This window comes from Gadus chalcogrammus, chromosome 6 (assembly GCF_026213295.1).
Source record: "Gadus chalcogrammus isolate NIFS_2021 chromosome 6, NIFS_Gcha_1.0, whole genome shotgun sequence".
NCBI lineage: Eukaryota > Metazoa > Chordata > Actinopteri > Gadiformes > Gadidae > Gadus > Gadus chalcogrammus.
Window position 1 is genome coordinate 26,973,058 of NC_079417.1, and position 21,003 is coordinate 26,994,060.

General features: G+C 41.8%; 3 non-coding genes across 3 annotated transcripts; all 3 read right to left on the minus strand.

Annotated features, from left to right (window-relative positions):
* Nucleotides 1-5,515: 5,515 nt before the first annotated feature.
* On the minus strand, nt 5,516-5,588 carry trnar-ccu (transfer RNA arginine (anticodon CCU)). The gene has a single exon. It is a non-coding gene; the product is annotated as a tRNA-Arg (tRNA).
* Nucleotides 5,589-11,844: 6,256 nt separating this feature from the next.
* trnar-ccu (transfer RNA arginine (anticodon CCU)) lies at nt 11,845-11,917 on the minus strand. Its single transcript has one exon. It is a non-coding gene; the product is annotated as a tRNA-Arg (tRNA).
* An 8,596-nt stretch (nt 11,918-20,513) lies between these two features.
* trnar-ccu (transfer RNA arginine (anticodon CCU)) lies at nt 20,514-20,586 on the minus strand. Its single transcript has one exon. It is a non-coding gene; the product is annotated as a tRNA-Arg (tRNA).
* Between the last annotated feature and the right edge of the window lie 417 nt (nt 20,587-21,003).

Here is a 21,003-nt window from a genome sequence, read left to right on the forward strand (position 1 = left end):
AATTCTTTTCATTGATTGATTGATGCTATATTCGGTAATCCTGCTATCAGAGGATGGTTTCGATCCATCGACCTCTGGGTTATGGGCCCAGCACGCTTCCGCTGCGCCACTCTGCTTAACAATTACACAATATCGAGTCAACATCTGAACCCTGGCTCTTTGCGCATTGTTATCTTTTGTGGTAAACATCTTTAAATTGCCATCACAGCTTCTGAAGTGAGCAATACGTGTGGGGTAGTCCACACGTACTGCAGCACAGGATTCTTGATTCTGAATGCTATTCATTATACGACTGAAACTTTGAAACGGTCTGATTATAGCAGAGGATGGTTTCGATCCATCGACCTCTGGTTTATGGGCCCAGCACGCTTCCGCTGCGCCACTCTGCTTCAAATCATCCCAGACGGGACACAAACCCACAAATCCAGGTTTAGGAGGTAGGTGCTTTATCCATTAGAACACTGGGGCACACGCGTATTTACAACATGAGATTTGACCAAAGAAATGAACAACCAACCAAGGACTAGCAAGGACTGAAACACAAAAGAATAAGGTAGGTATACTCGTTCTTAATTTTTCAATCAACCCCAGTCTCGCTACCAATCCCACGCTCAATCATCTTCGTAACTGATATTTGTTTTAAAATGCTTGCTATTTATCTCTAATATTGTGAGGAGAACACTTCATGCTATCTATTGAGGCTAGACTAAAAATTAAATTGCAATTCTTTTCATTGATTGATTGATGCTATATTAGGTAATCCTGCTAGCAGAGGATGGTTTCGATCCATCGACCTCTCTCCATCATTAGCAAGCCTGCTTAACGATTCCGCTTATCGGTTGCGGTCGCGGTAAATGCGTCGTGACGTCACACACACGCTGCTTTGATTTGGTTCAGAACGCAGCAAACATGTCGCCGCCGAGGAAGAATCGCATTGTGTGTTCACACCAAACACGACGGGGCGACAAGATCCCATACAAAGTGAACGTAGAGACGCGTATAAGGGCGAGTTTTTCGCGGGAGAAAACCGATGACAAGTTTTTGTCGTGATGACAGCCAATCAGCGTTCAACAGCGTGATAACTGAGTGACATGTGTAACGTAACAGCCAATCCGCGTTCAGCCGCCAAACTCAGTGCAGCAGTCCGGGTGAACCGCGGAATGGAGGAGAAAGTGATTGTTGCAGTTTGAGACTCCCGGAGCTCTATATATAATAGTATATAATATATTATATACTATATTATAATTGTATATATAATATCACGGTCAACAGCTCTGTCGCCTCCGGATGGCCGTAGCGTGGGGAGCTCTCATAGGGATTGGGCTTCTCGGGGTTTGTTTACCGGCATTGCTATGGTTTCCGGTCTTATGTGTTCCAACGGTTTATTAGGTAGGCCCATCTAATAAATCTCTGTCTAATCAATGCTTCATTTTGTTTATGTCAGTTTAATTTTGTAACAAGTTGAATGCAAATGAGCACTGTTAGAAATCCAAAAGGCACAAGCTCTTACTTGGCTGTTTTCAGTCTGTGTTTTTAGTTGTATGGCACATAATGATGGCATTTGGGCTTAAAAAGCGAAACATATATTTTTTCTTCTAGACCAATTGATTTGAAAATGTACAATTTCCTAATACTAGAAGCACTTCTGATCAGATATTAAAGAGATGTAATGCAAACAAACACATTTATACTTATTTTCTCACCCAATGAGAATCGATAAGAGAATCGATAAGGAATCGGATCGATAAGCAGAATCGGATTTGTGAAATTCTTATCAATTCCCATCCCTAATACCGAGTCAACATATGAACCCTGGCTCTTTGCGCATTGTTATCTTTTCTGGTAAACATCTTTAAATTGCCATCACGGCTTCTGAAGTGGGCAATACGTGTGGGGTAGTCCACACGTACTGCAGCACAGGATTCTTGATTCTGAATGCTATTCAATTTACGACAAACTTTGAAACGGTGTGATTATAGCAGAGGATGGTTTCGATCCATCGACCTCTGGGTTATGGGCCCAGCACGCTTCCGCTGCGCCACTCTGCTTTACAGTCACAAAATATAGATGCAACATCTAAACCCTGGCTCAATGCACATTGTTATTTTTTATGATAAACATCTTTAAATTGCCATCACAGTGTCTGATGTGGGCAATACGTGTTGGGTAGTCCACACGTACTGCAGCACAGGATTCTTGATTCTGATTTTAAATGCTATTCATTTTGAGACTGAATCATTGAATAGTTCTGATTATAGCAGAGGATGGTTTCGATCCATCGACCTCTGGGTTATGGGCCCAGCACGCTTCCGCTGCGCCACACTGCTTCAAATATTCCCAGCCGGGACACGAACGCACAAATCCAGGTTTAGGAGGTAGGTGCTTTATCCATTAGAACACTGGGGCACACGCGTATTTAGAACATGAGATTAGACCAAATAAATGAACGACCAACCAAGCACTAGCAAGGACTGAAATACAAAAGAATAAGGTAGGTATACTCGTTCTTAATTTTTCAATCAACCCCAGTCTCGCTACCAATCCCACGCTCAATCATCTTCGTAACGGATATTTGATTTAAAATGCTTGCTATTTATCTCTAATATTGTGAGTAGAACACTTCATGCTATCTATTGAGGCTAGACTTAAAAATTAATTGCAATTCATTTCATTGGTTGATGCTAAATTAGGTAATCCTGCTAGCAGAGGATGGTTTCTATCCATCGACCTCTGGGTTATGGGCCCAGCACGCTTCCGCTGCGCCACTCTGCTTAATTTTTAAAAAATATAGAGTCAACATCTAAACCCTGGCTCTTTGCGCATTGTTATTTTTTGTGGTAAACATCTTTAAATTGCCATCACGGCTTCTGATGTGGGCAATATGTGTCGGGTAGTCCACACGTACTGCAGCACAGGATTCTTGATTCAGATTTTAAATGCTATTAATTTTAAGACTGACACATTGAAAACAAATGAATATAGCAGAGGATGGTTTCGATCCATCGACCTCTGGGTTATGAGCCCAGCACGCTTCCGCTGCGCCACTCTGCTTTATTTTTAAAAATTATAGAGTTAACATCTAAACCCTGGCTCTTTGCGCATTGTTATTTTTTGTGGTAAACATCTTTAAATTGCCATCACGGCTTCTGATGTGGGCAATATGTGTCGGTTAGTCCACACGTACTGCAGCACAAGATTCTTGATTCAGATTTTAAATGCTATTCATTTTAAGACAGTCATATTGATAACATAAGAATGTAGTAGAGGTTGGTTTCGATCCATCGACCTCTGGGTTATGGGCCCAGCAAGCTTCCGCTGCGCCACTCTGCTTCAAATCACCCCAAACGGGACTCGAACCCACAATCCCTTGCTTAGGAGGCCAGTACCTTATCCATTAGGCCACTGGGGCGCACATGAGTTCACAACATGAGACTAGAACAAAGAAATGAACGACCAACCAAGCACTAGCAAGGTCTGAAATACATGAGAATAAGGTATAGGTATACTCGTTGTTTATTTTTCAATCCACCCCAGTCTCGCTACCAATCCCACGCTCAATCATCATCGAAACGGATATTTGTTTTAAAATGAACGCTATGTATCACTAATATTGTGAGTAGAACACTTCATACTATCTATTGAGGCTAGACTAAATATGTTATTGCAATTCATTTCTTTGATTGATGCAATTTTCGGTATTCCTACTGGCAGAGGATGGTTTTGATCCATCGACCTCTGGGTTATGGGCCCAGCACGCTTCCGCTGCGCCACTCTGCTTAATTATTAAAAAATATAGAGTCAACATCTAAACCCTGGCTCTTTGCGCATTGTTATTTTTTGTGGTAAACATCTTTAAATTGCCATCACGGCTTCTGATGTGGGCAATATGTGTCGGTTAGTCCACACGTACTGCAGCACAAGATTCTTGATTCAGATTTTAAATGCTATTCATTTTAAGACAGACAGATTGATAACATATGAATGTAGTAGAGGTTGGTTTCGATACATCGACCTCTGGGTTATGGGCCTAACCCGCTTCCGCTGCGCCACTCTGCTTCAAATCACCCCTGACTGGACTCGAACCCACAATCCCTTGCTTAGGAGGCCAGTACCTTATCCATTAGGCCACTGGGGCACACATGAGTTCACAACATGAGACTAGAACAAAGAAATGAACGACCAACCAAGCACTAGCAAGGTCTGAAATACATGAGAATAAGGTATAGGTATACTCGTTCTTTATTTTTCAATCCACCCCAGTCTCGCTACCAATCCCACGCTCAATCATCATCGAAACGGATATTTGTTTGAATATGATCGCTATGTATCACTAATATTGTGAGTAGAACACTTCATGCTATCTATTGAGGCTAGACTATATATGTAATTGCAATTAATTTCATTGATTAATGGAATTTTAGGTATTCCTACTAGCAGAGTATGGTTTCGATCCATCGACCTCTGGGTTATGGGCCCAGCACGCTTCCGCTGCGCCACTCTGCTTAATTTTTAAAAAAAATATAGATTCACATCTAAACCCTGGCTCTTTGCGCATTGTTATTTTTTGTGGTAAACATCTTTAAATTGCCATCACGGCTTCTGATGTGGGCAATATGTGTCGGGTAGTCCAAACGTACTGCAGCACAGGATTCTTGATTGAGATTTTAAAAGCTATTCATTTTAAGACTGACACATTGAAAATGTATGAATATAGCAGAGGATGGTTTCGATCCAACGACCTCTGGGTTATGGGCCCAGCACGCTTCCGCTGCGCCACTCTGCTTCAAATCACCCCTGACGGGACTCGGACCCACAATCCCAGGCTTAGGAGGCCAGTGCCTTATCCATTAGGCCACTAGGGCACACGTATGTTTACAACATGAGACTAGAACAAAGAAATGAACGACCAACCAAGCACTAGCAAGGTCTGAAATACATGAGAATAAGGTATAGGTATACTCGTTCTTTATTTTTCAATCCACCCCAGTCTCGCTACCAATCCCACGCTCAATCATCATCGAAACGGATATTTGTTTTAAAATGATCGCTATGTATCACTAATATTGTGAGTAGAACACTTCATGCTATCTATTGAGGCTAGACTAAAAATGTAATTGCAATTCATTTCTTTGATTGATGGAATTTTAGGTATTCCTACTAGCAGAGGATGGTTTCGATCCATCGACCTCTGGGTTATGGGCCCAGCACGCTTCCGCTGCGCCACTCTGCATAATTGTTAAAAAATATAGAGTCAACATCTAAACCCTGGCTCTTTGTGCATTGTTATTTTTTGTGGTAAACATCTTTAAATTGCCATCACAGCTTCTGATGTGGGCAATATGTGTCGGGTAGTCCACACGTACTGCAGTACAGGATTCTTGATTCAGATTTTAAATGCTATTCATTTTAAGACTGACACATTGAAAACATATGAATATAGCAGAGGATGCTTTCAATCAATCGACCTCTGGGTTATGGGCCCAGCACGCTTCCGCTGCGCCACTCCGCTTTAAATCACCCCAGACGGGACTCGAACCCACAATCCCTGGCTTAGGAGGCCAGTGCCTTATCCATTAGGCCACTAGGGCGCACATGAGTTCACAACATGAGACTAGAACAAAGAAATGAACGACCAACCAAGCACTAGCAAGGTCTGAAATACATGAGAATAAGGTATAGGTATACTCGTTGTTTATTTTTCAATCCACCCCAGTCTCGCTACCAATCCCACGCTCAATCATCATCGTAACGGATATTTGTTTTAAAATGATTGCTATGTATCACTAATATTGTGAGTAGAACACTTCATACTATCTATTGAGGCTAGACTAAATATGTAATTGCAATTCATTTCTTTGATTGATGCAATTTTCGGTATTCCTACTGGCAGAGGATGGTTTTGATCCATCGACCTCTGGGTTATGGGCCCAGCACGCTTCCGCTGCGCCACTCTGCTTTATTTTTAAAAATTATAGAGTTAACATCTAAACCTTGGCTCTTTGCGCATTGTTATTTTTTGTGGTAAACATCTTTAAATTGCCATCACGGCTTCTGATGTGGGCAATATGTGTCGGGGAGTCCACACGTACTGCAGCACAAGATTCTTGATTCAGATTTTAAATGCTATTCATTTTAAGACAGACACATTGATAACATATGAATGTAGTAGAGGTTGGTTTCGATCCATCGACCTCTGGGTTATGGGCCCTGCACGCTTCCGCTGCGCCACTCTGCTTCAAATCACCCCAGACGGGACTCGAACCCACAATCCCTTGCTTAGGAGGCCAGTACCTTATCCATCAGGCCACTGGGGCGCACATGAGCTCACAACATGAGACTAGAACAAAGAAATGAACGACCAACCAAGCACTAGCAAGGTCTGAAATACATGAGAATAAGGTATAGGTATACTCGTTCTTTATTTTTCAATCCACCCCAGTCTCGCTACCAATCCCACGCTCAATCATCATCGAAACGGATATTTGTTTTAAAATGATCGCTATGTATCACTAATATTGTGAGTAGAACACTTCATGCTATCTATTGAGGCTAGACTAAATATGTAATTGCAATTCATTTCTTTGATTGATGGAATTTTAGGTATTCCTACTAGCAGAGGATGGTTTCGATCCATCGACCTCTGGGTTATGGGCCCAGCACGCTTCCGCTGCGCCACTCTGCTTAATTTAAAAAAATATATAGATTCACATCTAAACCCTGGCTCTTTGCGCATTGTTATTTTTTGTGGTAAACATCTTTAAATTGCCATCACGGCTTCTGATGTGGGCAATATGTGTCGGGTAGTCCAAACGTACTGCAGCACAGGATTCTTGATTGAGATTTTAAAAGCTATTCATTTTAAGACTGACACATTGAAAATGTATGAATATAGCAGAGGATGGTTTCGATCCAACGACCTCTGGGTTATGGGCCCAGCACGCTTCCGCTGCGCCACTCTGCTTCAAATCACCCCTGACGGGACTCGGACCCACAATCCCAGGCTTAGGAGGCCAGTGCCTTATCCATTAGGCCACTAGGGCGCACATGAGTTCACAACATGAGACTAGAACAAAGAAATGAACGACCAACCAAGCACTAGCAAGGTCTGAAATACATGAGAATAAGGTATAGGTATACTCGTTCTTTATTTTTCAATCCACCCCAGTCTCGCTACCAATCCCACGCTCAATCATCATCGAAACGGATATTTGTTTTAAAATGATCGCTATGTATCACTAATATTGTGAGTAGAACACTTCATGCTATCTATTGAGGCTAGACTAATTATGTAATTGCAATTCATTTCTTTGATTGATGGAATTTTAGGTATTCCTACTTGCAGAGGATGGTTTCGATCCATCGACCTCTGGGTTATGGGCCCAGCACGCTTCCGCTGCGCCACTCTGCTTAATTTTTAAAAAATATAGAGTCAACATCTAAACCCTGGCTCTTTGTGCATTGTTATTTTTTGTGGTAAACATCTTTAAATTGCCATCACAGCTTCTGATGTGGGCAATATGTGTCGGGTAGTCCACACGTACTGCAGCACACGATTCTTGATTCAGATTTTAAATGCTATTCATTTTAAGACTGACACATTGAAAACATATGAATATAGCAGAGGATGGTTTCGATCCATCGACCTCTGGGTTATGGGCCCAGCACGCTTCCGCTGCGCCACTCTCCTATATTTGTAAAAATTATAGAGTTAACATCTAAACCCTGGCTCTTTGCGCATTGTTATTTTTTGTGGTAAACATCTTTAAATTGCCATCACGGCTTCTGATGTGGGCAATATGTGTCGGTTAGTCCACACGTACTGCAGCACAAGATTCTTGATTCAGATTTTAAATGCTATTCATTTTAAGACAGACATATTGATAACATAAGAATGTAGTAGAGGTTGGTTTCGATCCATCGACCTCTGGGTTATGGGCCCAGCACGCTTCCGCTGCGCCACTCTGCTTCAAATCACCCCAGACGAGACTCGAACCCACAATCCCTTGCTTAGGAGGCCAGTACCTTATCCATTAGGCCACTGGGGCACACATGAGTTCACAACATGAGACTAGAACAAAGAAATGAACGACCAACCAAGCACTAGCAAGGTCTGAAATACATGAGAATAAGGTATAGGTATACTCGTTCTTTATTTTTCAATCCACCCCAGTCTCGCTACCAATCCCACGCTCAATCATCATCGTAACGGATATTTGTTTTTAAATGAACGCTATGTATCACTAATATTGTGAGTAGAACACTTCATGCTATATATTGAGGCTAGACGAAATATGTAATTACAATTCATTTCTTTGATTGATGCAATTTTAGGTATTCCTACTAGCAGAGGATGGTTTTGATCAATCGACCTCTGGGTTATGGGCCCAGCACGCTTCCGCTGCGCCGCTCTGCTTAATTTTTAAAAGAATATAGATTCACATCTAAACCCTGGCTCTTTGCGCATTGTTATTTTTTGTGGTAAACATCTTTAAATTGCCATCACGGCTTCTGATGTGGGCAATATGTGTCGGGTAGTCCAAACGTACTGCAGTACAGGATTCTTGATTGAGATTTTAAAAGCTATTCATTTTAAGACTGACACATTGAAAATGTCTGAATATAGCAGAGGATGGTTTCGATCCAACGACCTCTGGGTTATGGGCCCAGCACGCTTCCGCTGCGCCACTCTGCTTCAAATCACCCCTGACGGGACTCGGACCCACAATCCCAGGCTTAGGAGGCCAGTGCCTTATCCATTAGGCCACTAGGGCACACGTATGTTTACAACATGAGACTAGAACAAAGAAATGAACGACCAACCAAGCACTAGCAAGGTCTGAAATACATGAGAATAAGGTATAGGTATACTCGTTCTTTATTTTTCAACCCACCCCAGTCTCGCTACCAATCCCACGCTCAATCATCATCGTAACGGATATTTGTTTTAAAATGATTGCTATGTATCACTAATATTGTGAGTAGAACACTTCATACTATCTATTGAGGCTAGACTAAATATGTAATTGCAATTCATTTCTTTGATTGATGCAATTTTCGGTATTCCTACTGGCAGAGGATGGTTTTGATCCATCGACCTCTGGGTTATGGGCCCAGCACGCTTCCGCTGCGCCACTCTGCTTAATTTTTAAAAAATATAGAGTCAACATCTAAACCCTGGCTCTTTGCGCATTGTTATTTTTTGTGTTAAACATCTTTAAATTGCCATCACGGCTTCTGATGTGGGCAATATGTGTCGGGTAGTCCACACGTACTGCAGCACAGGATTCTTGATTCAGATTTTAAATGCTATTCATTTTAAGACTGACACATTGAAAACATATGAATATAGCAGAGGATGGTTTCGATCCATCGACCTCTGGGTTATGGGCCGAGCACGCTTCCGCTGCGCCACTCTGCTTTATTTTTAAAAATTATAGAGTTAACATCTAAACCCTGGCTCTTTGCGCATTGTTATTTTTTTGTGGTAAACATCTTTAAATTGCCATCACGGCTTCTGATGTGGGCAATATGTGTCGGGTAGTCCACACGTACTGCAGCACAAGATTCTTGATTCAGATTTTAAATGCTATTCATTTTAAGACAGACATATTGATAACATATGAATGTAGTAGAGGTTGGTTTCGATCCATCGACCTCTGATCCGCGCCACTCTGCTTCAAATCACCCCAGACGGGACTCGAACCCACAATTTCTTGCTTAGGAGGCCAGTACCTTATCCATTAGGCCACTGGGGCGCACATGAGTTCACAACATGAGACTAGAACAAAGAAATGAACGACCAACCAAGCACTAGCAAGGTCTGAAATACATGAGAATAAGGTATAGGTATACTCGTTCTTTATTTTTCAATCCACCCCAGTCTCGCTACCAATCCCACGCTCAATCATCATCGAAACGGATATTTGTTTTAAAATGATCGCTATGTATCACTAATATTGTGAGTGGAACACTTCATGCTATCTATTGAGGCTAGACTAAATATGTAATTGCAATTCATTTCTTTGATTGATGGAATTTTAGGTATTCCTACTAGCAGAGGATGGTTTCGATCCATCGACCTCTGGGTTATGGGCCAAGCACTCTGCTTCAAATCACCCCAGACGGGACTCGAACCCACAATCCCTTGCTTAGGAGGCCAGTACCTTATCCATTAGGCCACTGGGGCGCACATGAGTTCACAACATGAGACTAGAACAAAGAAATGAACGACCAACCAAGCACTAGCAAGGTCTGAAATACATGAGAATAAGGTATAGGTATACTCGTTCTTTATTTTTCAATCCACCCCAGTCTCGCTACCAATCCCACGCTCAATCATCATCGAAACGGATATTTGTTTTAAAATGATCGCTATGTATCACTAATATTGTGAGTGGAACACTTCATGCTATCTATTGAGGCTAGACTAAATATGTAATTGCAATTCATTTCTTTGATTGATGGAATTTTAGGTATTCCTACTAGCAGAGGATGGTTTCGATCCATCGACCTCTGGGTTATGGGCCAAGCACGCTTCCGCTGCGCCACTCTGCTTAATTTAAAAAAAATATAGAGTCAACATCTAAACCCTGGCTCTTTGCGCATTGTTATTTTTTGTGGGAAACATCTTTAAATTGCCATCACGGCTTCTGATGTGGGCAATATGTGTCGGTTAGTCCACACGTACTGCAGCACAAGATTCTTGATTCAGATTTTAAATGCTATTCATTTTAAGACAGACATATTGATAACATATGAATTTAGTAGAGGTTGGTTTCGATCCATCGACCTCTGGGTTATGGGCCCAGCACGCTTCCGCTGCGCCACTCTGCTTTATTGTTAAAAATTATAGCGTTAACATCTAAACCCTGGCTCTTTGCGCATTGTTATTTTTTGTGGTAAACATCTTTAAATTGCCATCACGGCTTCTGATGTGGTTAATATGTGTCGGTTAGTCCACACGTACTGCAGCACAAGATTCTTGATTCAGATTTTAAATGCTATTCATTTTAAGACAGACACATTGATAACATATGAATGTAGTAGAGGTTGGTTTCGATCCATCGACCTCTGGGTTATGGGCCCAGCACGCTTCCGCTGCGCCACTCTGCTTCAAATCACCCCAGACGGGACTCGAACCCACAATCCCTTGCTTAGGAGGCCAGTACCTTATCCATTAGGCCACTGGGGCACACATGAGTTCACAACATGAGACTAGAACAAAGAAATGAACGACCAACCAAGCACTAGCAAGGTCTGAAATACATGAGAATAAGGTATAGGTATACTCGTTCTTTATTTTTCAATCCACCCCAGTCTCGCTACCAATCCCACGCTCAATCATCATCGAAACGGATATTTGTTTTAAAATGATCGCTATGTATCACTAATATTGTGAGTAGAACACTTCATGCCATCTATTGAGGCTAGACTAAATATTTAATTGCAATTCATTTCTTTGATTGATGCAATTTTCGGTATTCCTACTGGCAGAGGATGGTTTTGATCCATCGACCTCTGGGTTATGGGCCCAGCACGCTTCCGCTGCGCCACTCTGCTTAATTTTAAAAAATATAGAGTCAACATCTAAACCCTGGCTCTTTGCGCATTGTTATTTTTTGTGTTAAACATCTTTAAATTGCCATCACGGCTTCTGATGTGGGGCAATATGTGTCGGGTAGTCCACACGTACTGCAGCACAGGATTCTTGATTCAGATTTTAAATGCTATTCATTTTAAGACTGACACATTGAAAACATATGAATATAGCAGAGGATGGTTTCGATCCATCGACCTCTGGGTTATGGGCCCAGCACGCTTCCGCTGCGCCACTCTGCTTTAAATCACCCCAGACGGGACTCGAACCCACAATCCCTGGCTTAGGAGGCCAGTGCCTTATCCATTAGGCCACTGGGGCGCACATGAGTTCACAACATGAGACTAGAACAAAGAAATGAACGACCAACCAAGCACTAGCAAGGTCTGAAATACATGAGAATAAGGTATAGGTATACTCGTTGTTTATTTTTCAATCCACCCCAGTCTCGCTACCAATCCCACGCTCAATCATCATCGTAACGGATATTTGTTTTAAAATGCTTGCTATGTATCACTAATATTGTGAGTAGAACACTTCATACTATCTATTGAGGCTAGACTAAATATGTAATTGCAATTCATTTCTTTGATTGATGCAATTTTCGGTATTCCTACTGGCAGAGGATGGTTTTGATCCATCGACCTCTGGGTTATGGGCCCAGCACGCTTCCGCTGCGCCACTCTGCTTAATTTTTAAAAAATATAGAGTCAACATCTAAACCCTGGCTCTTTGCGCATTGTTATTTTTTTGTTAAACATCTTTAAATTGCCATCACGGCTTCTGATGTGGGCAATATGTGTCGGGTAGTCCACACGTACTGCAGCACAGGATTCTTGATTCAGATTTTAAATGCTATTCATTTTAAGACTGACACATTGAAAACATATGAATATAGCAGAGGATGGTTTCGATCCATCGACCTCTGGGTTATGGGCCGAGCACGCTTCCGCTGCGCCACTCTGCTTTATTTTTAAAAATTATAGAGTTAACATCTAAACCCTGGCTCTTTGCGCATTGTTATTTTTTTGTGGTAAACATCTTTAAATTGCCATCACGGCTTCTGATGTGGGCAATATGTGTCGGGTAGTCCACACGTACTGCAGCACAAGATTCTTGATTCAGATTTTAAATGCTATTCATTTTAAGACAGACATATTGATAACATATGAATGTAGTAGAGGTTGGTTTCGATCCATCGACCTCTGGGTTATGGGCCCAGCACGCTTCCGCTGCGCCACTCTGCTTCAAATCACCCCAGACGGGACTCGAACCCACAATCCCTTGCTTAGGAGGCCAGTACCTTATCCATTAGGCCACTGGGGCGCACATGAGTTCACAACATGAGACTAGAACAAAGAAATGAACGACCAACCAAGCACTAGCAAGGTCTGAAATACATGAGAATAAGGTATAGGTATACTCGTTCTTTATTTTTCAATCCACCCCAGTCTCGCTACCAATCCCACGCTCAATCATCATCGAAACGGATATTTGTTTTAAAATGATCGCTATGTATCACTAATATTGTGAGTGGAACACTTCATGCTATCTATTGAGGCTAGACTAAATATGTAATTGCAATTCATTTCTTTGATTGATGGAATTTTAGGTATTCCTACTAGCAGAGGATGGTTTCGATCCATCGACCTCTGGGTTATGGGCCAAGCACGCTTCCGCTGCGCCACTCTGCTTAATTTAAAAAAAATATAGAGTCAACATCTAAACCCTGGCTCTTTGCGCATTGTTATTTTTTGTGGGAAACATCTTTAAATTGCCATCACGGCTTCTGATGTGGGCAATATGTGTCGGTTAGTCCACACGTACTGCAGCACAAGATTCTTGATTCAGATTTTAAATGCTATTCATTTTAAGACAGACATATTGATAACATATGAATATAGCAGAGGATGGTTTCGATCCATCGACCTCTGGGTTATGGGCTCAGCACGCTTCCGCTGCGCCACTCTGCTTTATTTTTAAAAATTATAGAGTTAACATCTAAACGCTGGCTCTTTGCGCATTGTTATTTTTTGTGGTAAACATCTTTAAATTGCCATCACGGCTTCTGATGTGGGCAATATGTGTCGGTTAGTCCACACGTACTGCAGCACAAGATTCTTGATTCAGATTTTAAATGCTATTCATTTTAAGACAGACATATTGATAACATATGAATGTAGTAGAGGTTGCTTTCGATCCATCGACCTCTGGGTTATGGGCCCAGCACGCTTCCGCTGCGCCACTCTGCTTCAAATCACCCCAGACGGGACTCGAACCCACAATCCCTTGCTTAGGAGGCCAGTACCTTATCCATTAGGCCACTGGGGCGCACATGAGTTCACAACATGAGACTAGAACAAAGAAATGAACGACCAACCAAGCACTAGCAAGGTCTGAAATACATGAGAATAAGGTATAGGTATACTCGTTCTTTATTTTTCAATCCACCCCAGTCTCGCTACCAATCCCACGCTCAATCATCATCGAAACGGATATTTGTTTTAAAATGATCGCTATGTATCACTAATATTGTGAGTGGAACACTTCATGCTATCTATTGAGGCTAGACTAAATATGTAATTGCAATTCATTTCTTTGATTGATGGAATTTTAGGTATTCCTACTAGCAGAGGATGGTTTCGATCCATCGACCTCTGGGTTATGGGCCAAGCACGCTTCCGCTGCGCCACTCTGCTTAATTTAAAAAAAATATAGAGTCAACATCTAAACCCTGGCTCTTTGCGCATTGTTATTTTTTGTGGGAAACATCTTTAAATTGCCATCACGGCTTCTGATGTGGGCAATATGTGTCGGTTAGTCCACACGTACTGCAGCACAAGATTCTTGATTCAGATTTTAAATGCTATTCATTTTAAGACAGACATATTGATAACATATGAATATAGCAGAGGATGGTTTCGATCCATCGACCTCTGGGTTATGGGCTCAGCACGCTTCCGCTGCGCCACTCTGCTTTATTTTTAAAAATTATAGAGTTAACATCTAAACGCTGGCTCTTTGCGCATTGTTATTTTTTGTGGTAAACATCTTTAAATTGCCATCACGGCTTCTGATGTGGGCAATATGTGTCGGTTAGTCCACACGTACTGCAGCACAAGATTCTTGATTCAGATTTTAAATGCTATTCATTTTAAGACAGACATATTGATAACATATGAATGTAGTAGAGGTTGCTTTCGATCCATCGACCTCTGGGTTATGGGCCCAGCACGCTTCCGCTGCGCCACTCTGCTTCAAATCACCCCAGACGGGACTCGAACCCACAATCCCTTGCTTAGGAGGCCAGTACCTTATCCATTAGGCCACTGGGGCGCACATGAGTTCACAACATGAGACTAGAACAAAGAAATGAACGACCAACCAAGCACTAGCAAGGTCTGAAATACATGAGAATAAGGTATAGGTATACTCGTTCTTTATTTTTCAATCCACCCCAGTCTCGCTACCAATCCCACGCTCAATCATCATCGAAACGGATATTTGTTTTAAAATGATCGCTATGTATCACTAATATTGTGAGTAGAACACTTCATGCTATCTATTGAGGCTAGACTAAATATGAAATTGCAATTCATTTCTTTGATTGATGGAATTTTAGGTAATCCTACTAGCAGAGGATGGTTTCGATCCATCGACCTCTGGGTTATGGGCCCAGCACGCTTCCGCTGCGCCACTCTGCTTAATTATTAAAAAATATAGAGTCAACATCTAAACCCTGGCTCTTTGTGCATTGTTATTTTTTGTGGTAAACATCTTTAAATTGCCATCACAGCTTCTGATGTGGGCAATATGTGTCGGGTAGTCCACACGTACTGCAGCACAGGATTCTTGATTCAGATTTTAAATGCTATTCATTTTGAGACTGACACATTGAAAACATATGAATATAGCAGAGGATGGTTTCGATCCATCGACCTCTGGGTTATGGGCCCAGCACGCTTCCGCTGCACCACTCTGCTTTATTTTTAAAAATTATAGAGTTAACATCTAAACCCTGGCTCTTTGCGCATTGTTATTTTTTGTGGTAAACATCTTTAAATTGCCATCACGGCTCCTGATGTGGGCAATATGTGTCGGGTAGTCCACACGTACTGCAGCACAAGATTCTTGATTCAGATTTTAAATGCTATTCATTTTAAGACAGACATATTGATAACATATGAATGTAGTAGAGGTTGGTTTCGATCCATCGACCTCTGGGTTATGGGCCCAGCACGCTTCCGCTGCGCCACACTGCTTCAAATCACCCCAGACCGGACTCGAACCCACAATCCCTTGCTTAGGAGGCCAGTACCTTATCCATTAGGCCACTAGGGCACACATGAGTTCACAACATGAGACTAGAACAAAGAAATGAACGACCAACCAAGCACTAGCAAGGTCTGAAATACATGAGAATAAGGTATAGGTATACTCGTTCTTTATTTTTCAATCCACCCCAGTCTCGCTACCAATCCCACGCTGAATCATCATCGAAACGGATATTTGTTTTAAAATGATCGCTATGTATCACTAATATTGTGAGTAGAACACTTCATGCTATCTATTGAGGCTAGACTAAATATGTAATTGCAATTCATTTCTTTGATTGATGGAATTTTAGGTATTCCTACTAGCAGAGGATGGTTTCAATCCATCGACCTCTGGGTTATGGGCCCAGCACGCTTCCGCTGCGCCACTCTGCTTAATTTTTTAAAAATATAGAGTCAACATATAAACCCTGGCTCTTTGCGCATTGTTATTTTTTGTGTTAAACATCTTTAAATTGCCATCACGGCTTCTGATGTGGGCAATATGTAGTCCACACGTACTGCAGCACAGGATTCTTGATTCAGATTTTAAATGCTATTCATTTTATGACTGACACATTGAAAACATATGAATATAGCAGAGGATGGTTTCGATCCATCGACCTCTGGGTTATGGGCCCAGCACGCTTCCGCTGCGCCACTCTGCTTTATTTTTAAAAATTATAGAGTTAACATCTAAACCCTGGCTCTTTGCGCATTGTTATTTTTTGTGGTAAACATCTTTAATTGCCATCACGGCTTCTGATGTGGGCAATATGTGTCGGGTAGTCCACACGTACTGCAGCACAAGATTCTTGATTCAGATTTTAAATGCTATTCATTTTAAGACAGACATATTGATAACATATGAATGTAGTAGAGGTTGGTTTCGATCCAACGACCTCTGGGTTATGGGCCCAGCACGCTTCAGCTGCGCCACTCTGCTTCAAATCACCCCAGATGGGACTCGAACCCACAATCCCTTGCTTAGGAGGCCTGTACCTTACCCATTAGGCCACTGGGGCGCACATGAGTTCACAACATGAGACTAGAACAAAGAAATGAACGACCAACCAAGCACTAGCAAGGTCTGAAATACATGAGAATAAGGTATAGGTATACTCGTTCTTTATTTTTCAATCCACCCCAGTCTCGCTACCAATCCCACGCTCAATCATCATCGAAACGGATATTTGTTTTAAAATGATCGCTATGTATCACTAATATTGTGAGTAGAACACTTCATGCTATCTATTGAGGCTAGACTATGGGTTATGGGCCCAGCACGCTTCCGCTGCGCCACTCTGCTTTATTTTTAGAAATTATAGAGTTAACATCTAAACCCTGGCTCTTTGCGCATTGTTATTTTTTGTGGTAAACATCTTTAAATTGCCATCACGGCTTCTGATGTGGGCAATATGTGTCGGGTAGTCCACACGTACTGCAGCATAAGATTCTTGATTCAGATTTTAAATGCTATTCATTTTAAGACAGACATATTGATAACATATGAATGTAGTAGAGGTTGGTTTCGATCCATCGACCTCTGGGTTATGGGCCCAGCACGCTTCAGCTGCGCCACTCTGCTTCAAATCACCCCAGACGGGACTCGAACCCACAATCCCTTGCTTAGGAGGCCTGTACCTTATCCATTAGGCCACTGGGGCGCACATGAGTTCACAACATGAGACTAGAACAAAGAAATGAACGACCAACCAAGCACTAGCAAGGTCTGAAATACATGAGAATAAGGTATAGGTATACTCGTTCTTTATTTTTCAATCCACCCCAGTCTCGCTACCAATCCCACGCTCAATCATCATCGAAACGGATATTTGTTTTAAAATGATCGCTATGTATCACTAATATTGTGAGTGGAACACTTCATGCTATCTATTGAGGCTAGACTAAATATGTAATTGCAATTCATTTCTTTGATTGATGGAATTGTAGGTATTCCTACTAGCAGAGGATGGTTTCGATCCATCGACCTCTGGGTTATGGGCCAAGCACGCTTCCGCTGCGCCACTCTGCTTAATTTAAAAAAATATAGAGTCAACATCTAAACCCTGGCTCTTTGCGCATTGTTATTTTTTGTGGGAAACATCTTTAAATTGCCATCACGGCTTCTGATGTGGGCAATATGTGTCGGTTAGTCCACACGTACTGCAGCACAAGATTCTTGATTCAGATTTTAAATGCTATTCATTTTAAGACAGACATATTGATAACATATGAATGTAGTAGAGGTTGGTTTCGATCCATCGACCTCTGGGTTATGGGCCCAGCACGCTTCCGCTGCGCCACTCTGCTTTATTGTTAAAAATTATAGCGTTAACATCTAAACCCTGGCTCTTTGCGCATTGTTATTTTTTGTGGTAAACATCTTTAAATTGCCATCACGGCTTCTGATGTGGTTAATATGTGTCGGTTAGTCCACACGTACTGCAGCACAAGATTCTTGATTCAGATTTTAAATGCTATTCATTTTAAGACAGACACATTGATAACATATGAATGTAGTAGAGGTTGGTTTCGATCCATCGACCTCTGGGTTATGGGCCCAGCACGCTTCCGCTGCGCCACTCTGCTTCAAATCACCCAGACGGGACTCGAACCCACAATCCCTTGCTTAGGAGGCCAGTACCTTATCCATTAGGCCACTGGGGCGCACATGAGTTCACAACATGAGACTAGAACAAAGAAATGAACGACCAACCAAGCACTAGCAAGGTCTGAAATACATGAGAATAAGGTATAGGTATACTCGTTCTTTATTTTTCAATCCACCCCAGTCTCGCTACCAATCCCACGCTCAATCATCATCGAAACGGATATTTGTTTTAAAATGATCGCTATGTATCACTAATATTGTGAGTAGAACACTTCATGCTATCTATTGAGGCTAGACTAAATATGTAATTGCAATTCATTTCTTTGATTGATGGAATTTTAGGTATTCCTACTAGCAGAGGATGGTTTCGATCCATCGACCTCTGGTTTATGGGCCAAGCACGCTTCCGCTGCGCCACTCTGCTTAATTTTAAAAAAATATAGAGTCAACATCTAAACCCTGGCTCTTTGCGCATTGTTAATTTTTGTGGTAAACATCTTTAAATTGCCATCACAGCTTCTGATGTGGGCAATATGTGTCGGGTAGTCCACACGTACTGCAGCACAGGATTCTTGATTCAGATTTTAAATGCTATTCATTTTAAGACTGACACATTGAAAACATATGAATATAGCAGAGGATGGTTTCGATCCATCGACCTCTGGGTTATGGGCCCAGCACGCTTCCGCTGCGCCACTCTGCTTTATTTTAAAAAATTATAGAGTTAACATCTAAACCCTGGCTCTTTGCGCATTGTTATTTTTTGTGGTAAACATCTTAAATTGCCATCACGGCTTCTGATGTGGGCAATATGTGTCGGTTAGTCCACACGTACTGCAGCACAAGATTCTTGATTCAGATTTTAAATGCTATTCATTTTAAGACAGACATATTGATAACATATGAATATAGCAGAGGATGGTTTCGATCCATCGACCTCTGGTTATGGGCCCAGCACGCTTCCGCTGCGCCACTCTGCTTTATTTTTAAAAATTATAGAGTTAACATCAAAACCCTGGCTCTTTGCGCATTGTTATTTTTTGTGGTAAACATCTTTAAATTGCCATCACGGCTTCTGATGTGGGCAATATGTGTCGGTTAGTCCACACGTACTGCAGCACAAGATTCTTGATTCAGATTTTAAATGCTATTCATTTTAAGACAGACATATTGATAACATATGAATGTAGTAGAGGTTGCTTTCGATCCATCGACCTCTGGGTATGGGCCCAGCACGCTTCCGCTGCGCCACTCTGCTTCAAATCACCCCAGACGGGACTCGAACCCACAATCCCTTGCTTAGGAGGCCAGTACCTTATCCATTAGGCCACTGGGGCGCACATGATTTCACAACATGAGACTAGAACAAAGAAATGAACGACCAACCAAGCACTAGCAAGGTCTGAAATACATGAGAATAAGGTATAGGTATACTCGTTCTTTATTTTTCAATCCACCCCAGTCTCGCTACCAATCCCATGCTCAATCATCATCGGAACGGATATTTGTTTTAAAATGATCGCTATGTATCACTAATATTGTGAGTAGAACACTTCATGCTATCTATTGAGGCTAGACTAAATATGTAATTGCAATTCATTTCTTTGATTGATGGAATTTTAGGTATTCCTACTAGCAGAGGATGGTTTCGATCCATCGACCTCTGGGTTATGGGCCCAGCACGCTTCCGCTGCGCCACTCTGCTTAATTTTTAAAAAATATAGAGTCAACATCTAAACCCTGGCTCTTTGCGCATTGTTATTTTTTGTGGTAAACATCTTTAAATTGCCATCACGGCTTCTGATGTGGGCAATATGTGTCGGTTAGTCCACACGTACTGCAGTACAGGATTCTTGATTCAGATTTTAAATGCTATTCATTTTAAGACTGACACATTGAAAACATATGAATATAGCAGAGGATGGTTTCGATCCATCGACCTCTGGGTTATGGGCCCAGCACGCTTCCGCTGCGCCACTCTGCTTTAAATCACCCCAGACGGGACTCGAACCCACAATCCCTGGCTTAGGAGGCCAGTGCCTTATCCATTAGGCCACTGGGGCGCACATGAGTTCACAACATGAGACTAGAACAAAGAAATGAACGACCAACCAAGCACTAGCAAGGTCTGAAATACATGAGAATAAGGTATAGGTATACTCGTTGTTTATTTTTCAATCCACCCCAGTCTCGCTACCAATCCCACGCTCAATCATCATCGTAACGGATATTTGTTTTAAAATGCTTGCTATGTATCACTAATATTGTGAGTAGAACACTTCATACTATCTATTGAGGCTAGACTAAATATGTATTGCAATTCATTTCTTTGATTGATGCAATTTTCGGTATTCCTAGTGGCAGAGGATGGTTTCGATCCATCGACCTCTGGGTTATGGGCCGAGCACGCTTCCGCTGCGCCACTCTGCTTAATTTTAAAAAAATATAGAGTCAACATCTAAACCCTGGCTCTTTGTGCA